We start from the raw sequence: 6639 nt of genomic DNA, 5'->3' as shown, positions 1-6639 counted from the left end.
AATATTTTAACTTGGCTACAGAGAAAGACAAAAAGCTGGAAAGTCTGTTTGAAGACATACTGAAGAAATCTTAGAGATCCAGCTGAGGGGTTTATAATGATTTGGCAGGTTTTTTGGTGTTTTAATTTAGAAAGAGTATTCTAGCTATAAAGTTGATGTAGTGATTGCAGTGGAGAATGGCAGAGGGCAAGAAGCTAAGTTAGGAGATTGTTACAACAGCTTACTCTCCTAAATACATAGAGAGTTATACACAACAAGACTAATATCCTGATTTTATTTAATATGCAGCCAAAGGTACTAAAGAGACAATTTACAAAAGAAAAAAATGGAGGTAAGAAAATATAATATGCAAAGATACACAGCCTTGGGAGCTTCCAGGGAAGATGGCAGAGTAGGGAGCTCCAGGACTCAGTCCTTCCACCAAAACAATTATTAAACAAGCAGGGACTGTTTGAAACAACTATTTGGAAACTCCAGAGGCTAGAACACTGAAGAGCATCCAAGGAAGAGCAGAAGGAAGAGGCTGATAAATTATGGTAAAGAACTGTAAATTGCTTTCTCCACATGGCAACCATCCTCCACTCTTGTGGCAGGCCACCACAGGACCACTCCAGGGCTGGCAGCTGGTGACAGAAAGGGACATAAAAATCCTCTTCCCCAAAAACAAGGTTGTGGGTGTCTGATCACTGATAACAACATTGACTAGCAAATGTGGAACACTGGGTGCTGGCTTTGAGGACTGCTATCGTTTCAACCCACCCTGGACAAAGACGATGGCAGCCATTGTTTCAAGCCACTCCAGACAGGATTGGATGTGGTGGAAATTTAAAGATGCAGGGTTTCCTCAGGATTGGGGTGGAAATTTGGCTGAAGGGCTGCATTTGCTGGGCAGGCCAGGAAAGTTCAGCTTTCGGGAGCCAATGGAGAAGTTTTTGATGCCCTTCCTGAACCCCTCCACAGGGAACTTTGGAGCCAGCCTGTGCCCTCTTTGTGGGTCCCTGCCCCTGTTTTGGCTGGGAAAGACTGAATTGGGAAAGTCCTCCCCCAGCTGATCCTTCTCCCAGAATTTGCAGTCCAGGCAAAAACTGCTTGAGATAACAGAAGAAATTAAAAAAACTATAGAGGCAGACAATCTGGAACAAAGGCCTGCTGGCATCAGATACCCAGGAGATGGAGATTTGTCCCCTGGGAAACAGAAGGGACAACCAAACTCTTGTAAACTGGGGAACTCCAAAACAACTAACAAGGACAAGACAGAGGTCCAGTAAGACAGGGAAAACCCTGCATACTGCATTCACCTTGGGCAGACCTCCCTGATAGGAGGGATGAAGCTCAAGAAAACCTCTGTCATCACCAGCTGATTACAAAGCCAAGAAAACAGACATCCCAGGGAGTAAATCCCAGAGTTCACATTTTAAAATACATATGTATAGAATGCAACAAAAAAGGAAAAGACAAATAAAGAAACAGGAAATGATGGCCTATTCAAAGGAAAAGGATAAAAATACAGAAAATAATGAAGGGAATGTGGACATGCTGAACAAAGCCTTTTAAAAAATGAACTTAAAAATGCTTAAAGAGAGATCTAAGATGGCGGCATAGAGAGGAGTGGAAGCTAGTTAGTCCCCCTGGAACAACAAATAAGCAACCAGGAACACCTAATAAATAATCTGGAATAACTGTGGAGGGACAAACGTGACTGTCCACTCATCACACACCAACCTGAATTGGGAGGAATGCCCAAGATCACAGCATAGAATCTGTAAGTAAAAACTGCAGATCCAAGCCAGGAGCCCCCTCCCCCCATGGAGCAAGCTGCAAAGCCTTGTGGAGCCCGAGAGCAGCTCTCTCTGAGTGAGCGAATATAGCACAGCTGAACTCCAACTGGGGTTTTAATTAACAAGTGTGGACTGTTCCATATGAACCCCCAACATGCAGACAGAGGCTTTGGGTGAAGACTGACCTTGGAAAGCCAGAGGGTGGCCCTGGACTGGCCCTGAAGAGGGCTTTCTGTCCCCATTTTTGCTCAGTGGAGAAAGCCTCAGACATTTCAGTTCCCAGCTCTCTGACCCAGACAAGGATGGAGATAGCACAGGCAGAGAGAGACTACTGAAATGCTAATGACTTCTCCATAGAGCATCTATCTTCCCTAAGAGGAAAAGGGTGGGGCCCAGCTCTACCACCAGCTTTCCATTCAGAACTAGACCCCAGAGCCTGGGGGAAAACAGCCATGGGCCACACCTCCTTCTACCAGTCTGGAGTTATAGGCTGACAGGCACCATCTGCTGGGCAGAAAAGCACAGTGACCTGAGGCATCACAAGGTGTATCAATTTTCTAAGACACATGCTCAGGGAAACCAGATACTGAATATTTCTTCCTTCTGGGACCAGAGCCCATTTTGGTCTGGGAAAACCTGACTGGGGTAACCAAAGAAACCATGCCTAGACAACAGAAAACTACAACCTACACTAACAGAAATGAAGTTACGGCCCAGTCAAAGGAACAAACTTACACTTCAACTGAGATACAGGAACTTAAACAACTAATACTGAGTCAATTCAAAAAGTTTAGGGAGGATATGGAAAAAGAGATGGACCATATAATGAAAACACTGGGCGTACATAAGGTAGAAATTGAAAGTTTGAAAAACCAACTTGCAGAATCTATGGAAATGAAAGGCACAACACAAGAGATGAAAGACACAATGGAAACATACAACAGCAGATCTCAAGAGGCAAAAGAAAACACTCAGGAACTGAAGAACAAGGCACCTGAAAGTCTACATACAAAGAACAGATAGAGAAAAGAATGGAAAAAATATGAGCAATGTCTCCGGGAACTTAAGGACAAAACAAAAATCCAGAATGTACATGTCATTGGTGGCCCTGAAGAAGAAGAGAAGGGAAAAGGGGCAGAAGAAATAATAGAGGAAATAAGCAATGAAAATTTCCCAACTCTTATGAAAGACATAAAATTATGGCATACCCCAAACAGAATAAATCAGATTATCAAACGTCAAAGATAAAGCAGCAAGAGAAAAGCAATCCATCACATACAAAGGAAGCTTGATAAGACTATGTGAAGATTTCTCAATAGAAACCATGGAGGCAAGAAGGAATTGGGGTGATATATTTAAGATATTGAAAGAGAAATACCACCAACCAAGAACCCTATATCCGGCAAAACTGTCCTTCAAATATGAGGGAGAGCTTAAAATATTCTCCGACAGACAATGACAAGAGTTTGTGAACAAGATAGCTGCTCTACAGGAAACACTAAAGGAAGCACTGCATACAGAAAGGAAAAAAACAGGAGTGAGAGGTTTGGAAAACAATTTTGGGAGATAGTAGCACAGCAATGAAAGTACACTGAACAAAGATGACTATGAGTATGGTTGAAAGAGGAAGGTTGGGACCATTTGGGACACTAGAACAAAGGTGAAGGATAAAGACTGGGACTGTGTAACTCAGGAAAACTAGGGTGCTCAACGATTGTAATAAAAGGTACAAATATGTTTTTACATGAGGTAGAACAAATGAATGTCAACACTGCAAGGTGTTAAAATAGGGTGGGATTGAGGGGAAGATTCAATGAATGCAAACTAGAGACTATAATTAATGGAAACATTGTATTATGCTTCCTTTAATATAACAAAGGCAATATACCAAAGCTAAATGCCTACAGGTGGGGGGGGGGTGCAATAGGGGAAGGATATGGGACTCCTGGCATTGGTGATGTTGTCTGACTCTTTACTCTACTTTAGGTTAATGCTATCTTTCCTTTTGTTGCTTTCTAGCTGTCATTTTTTTGTTGTTGTTGTTGTTTTATTTCTCTCTCTTTCTTTTTTCTTTTTCTTTCATCTCTCTGCCTTCTTTGACTCTTCCTCCTCTTTGGGGAAGAAGTGGAGATGTCCTTATACAGATAGTGGTGATGGTGCTAAATACATAAATACGTGACTATATAGGGAATCAACAATTGTTGACTTAGGACAGAATGTATGGTGTGTGAACAAAACCATCTTAAAAGAAAGGAGCTGATGAAGAAAACTTGAGGGCACTATATTGAGTGAAACAAGACAGACACATAAAGGCAAATATTGCAGGATCTCACTGATATGAACTAATTATAATATGTAAATTCCTAGACAGGAAATATACATTACCAGGATATAGAATGAGGCTAAAGAAGGGGGAGTGTTTGCTTATTATGAGCAGAATGTTCAACTAGGATGAAGTTAAACGTTTGGAAATGGACAGGGGTAATGGTAGCATGTTGTGAGAATAACTAACAGTGCTGAAAGGTGTGTGAAGGTGGTGGAAAGGGTAAGCTCAGAATCACATATGTCACCAGAAAAAGTTAGAGGTTAAAAGATGGGAATGTATAAAACAGTGAATCTTGTGGTGGACAATGTCTGTGATTAACTATACAAATATTAGAAATCTCCCCCATGAACTAGAACAAATGTATGACACTATAACTAGAAGTTAATAATAGAGAGGCATATAGGAAAAAAATACCTATTGCAAACTACATACTACAGTTAGTAGCATTTTAACATCCTTTCCTCAATAGCAACAAATGTACTATACCAAAACCATGAATCAATAATGGAGGGGGGGGATGGTTAAGAGTATGGGATGATTTGAGTCTCCTTTTTTTGTCTTTATTTCTTTTCTGGAGTAATGAAAATGTTCTAAAAATTCAAAAAAACTTAATTGTGGTGATGGATACACAGCTATACGATGGTATCATGGGCAATTGATTGTACACTTTGGATCTTTGGATAGTTATATGGTATGTGAACAATCTCAATAAAAATACATATATATAAAATGCTTGAAGAGATAAAGGAAAGTACAGGAAAAGAACTACAGGATATCAGGAAAACAATGACTGAACAACATGAGCGTCTATGTAGAGAGACAGAAATTTTTAAAAGGAACCAAACAGAACTACTTGGAGTTGAAGAACACAATACCTGAAATTAAAAATTCCCAGGAAGGTTTCAGAGCAGATTAGAGCTGGCAGAAGAAAAAAATCAGTGATCTTGAAGATAAGGCATTTGAAATGAGTCAGGCTGAGGAGCAGAAAGAAAAAAGAAATATTAAAAGCAAAAATAGCCTAAGACTATGAGACACCATCAGGTGAACCATATATGCGTTATGGGAGTCCCAGAAGGAAAAGAAAGAGAGAAGGGGGCATAAAGAACAGTCAAAGAAGTAATGACAGAGAACTCTCCAAACTTAGCAAAACACCTGAGTATGTATGTCCAAGAAGCACAGAGAACACCAAACAGAGTAAACATGAAGAAAAATACATCCCATCATATACTGTATACACTATCAAATGCAAAGGACAAGGAGAGTTCTGAAAGCTGCAAGAGAAAAGTAACGTGTTATGTATAAAGGAGTCCAAATTAGATTAAGTGCTGATTTGTCATCAAAAACCATGAAAGCAAGAAGGCAGTGGGTTGAAATACCTAAAGTGCTGAAGATAAACATCTGCCAGCCAAGAATTTTATATCCAGCCAGACTCTTTCAAAAATAAGGGAGACAGGCGGGGCAAGATGGCAGACTGGTGAGCTGTAAGTTTTAGTTACTCCTCCAGGAAAGTAGGTAAAAAGCCAGGAACTGCGTGGACTGGACACCACAGAGCAATCTGTCTTTGGGCATACTTCATACAACACTCATGAAAACGTGGAACTGCTGAGATCAGCGAAATCTGTAAGTTTTTGCGGCCAGGGGACCCGCGCCCCTCCCTGCCAGGCTCAGTCCCGGGGGAGGAGGGGCTGTCAGCTCCGGGAAGGAGAAGGGAGAACTGCAGTGGCTGCTCTTATCGAAAACTCATTCTACTGATTCAAACTCCAAACATAGATAGACTGAGACCAGACACCAGAGACTCTGAGAGCAGCCAGCCCAGCAGAGAGGAGACAGGCATAGAAAAAAAACAACACGAAAAACTCCAAAATAAAAGCAGAGGATTTTTGGAGTTCTGGTGAACACAGAAAGGGGAAGGGTGGAGCTCAGGCCTTGAGGCGCATATGCAAATCCCGAAGCAAAGCTGATCTCTCTGCCCTGTGCACCTTTCCTTAATGGCCCTGGTTGCTTTGTCTATTAGCATTTCAATAACCCATTAGATCTCTGAGGAGGGCCGTTTTTTTTTTTGTTTTTTTTTTTGTTTTTTTTTTGTTTTTTAAATCCTTTTTGCTTTTTCTAAAACAATTACTCTAAGAAGCCCAATACAGAAAGCTTCAAAGACTTTCAATTTGGGGACGTCAAGTCAAGAGCAGAACTAAGAGAGCTCTGAGACAAAAGGCAATAATCCAGTGGCTGAGAAAATTCACTAAACAACACAACTTCCCAAGAAAAGGGGGGTGTCCGCTCACAGCCACCATCCTGGTGGACAGGAAACACTCCTGCCCATCGCCAGCCCCATAGCCCAGAGCTGCCCCAGACAACCCAGTGTGACGGAAGTGCTTCAAATAACAGGCACACACCACAAAACTGGGCGTGGACATTAGCCTTCCCTGCAACCTCAGCTGAATGTCCCAGAGCTGGGAAGGTGGAGCAGTGTGAATTAACAAAGCCCCATTCAGCCATCATTTGAGCAGACTGGGAGCCTCCCTACACAGCCCAGCA

The sequence above is a fragment of the Choloepus didactylus genome, chromosome 3, assembly GCF_015220235.1.
Source record: "Choloepus didactylus isolate mChoDid1 chromosome 3, mChoDid1.pri, whole genome shotgun sequence".
NCBI classification, from domain to species: Eukaryota; Metazoa; Chordata; class Mammalia; order Pilosa; family Megalonychidae; genus Choloepus; species Choloepus didactylus.
The sequence above is the reverse complement of the archived record's forward strand: the minus strand, read 5'-3'. Positions refer to the sequence as shown.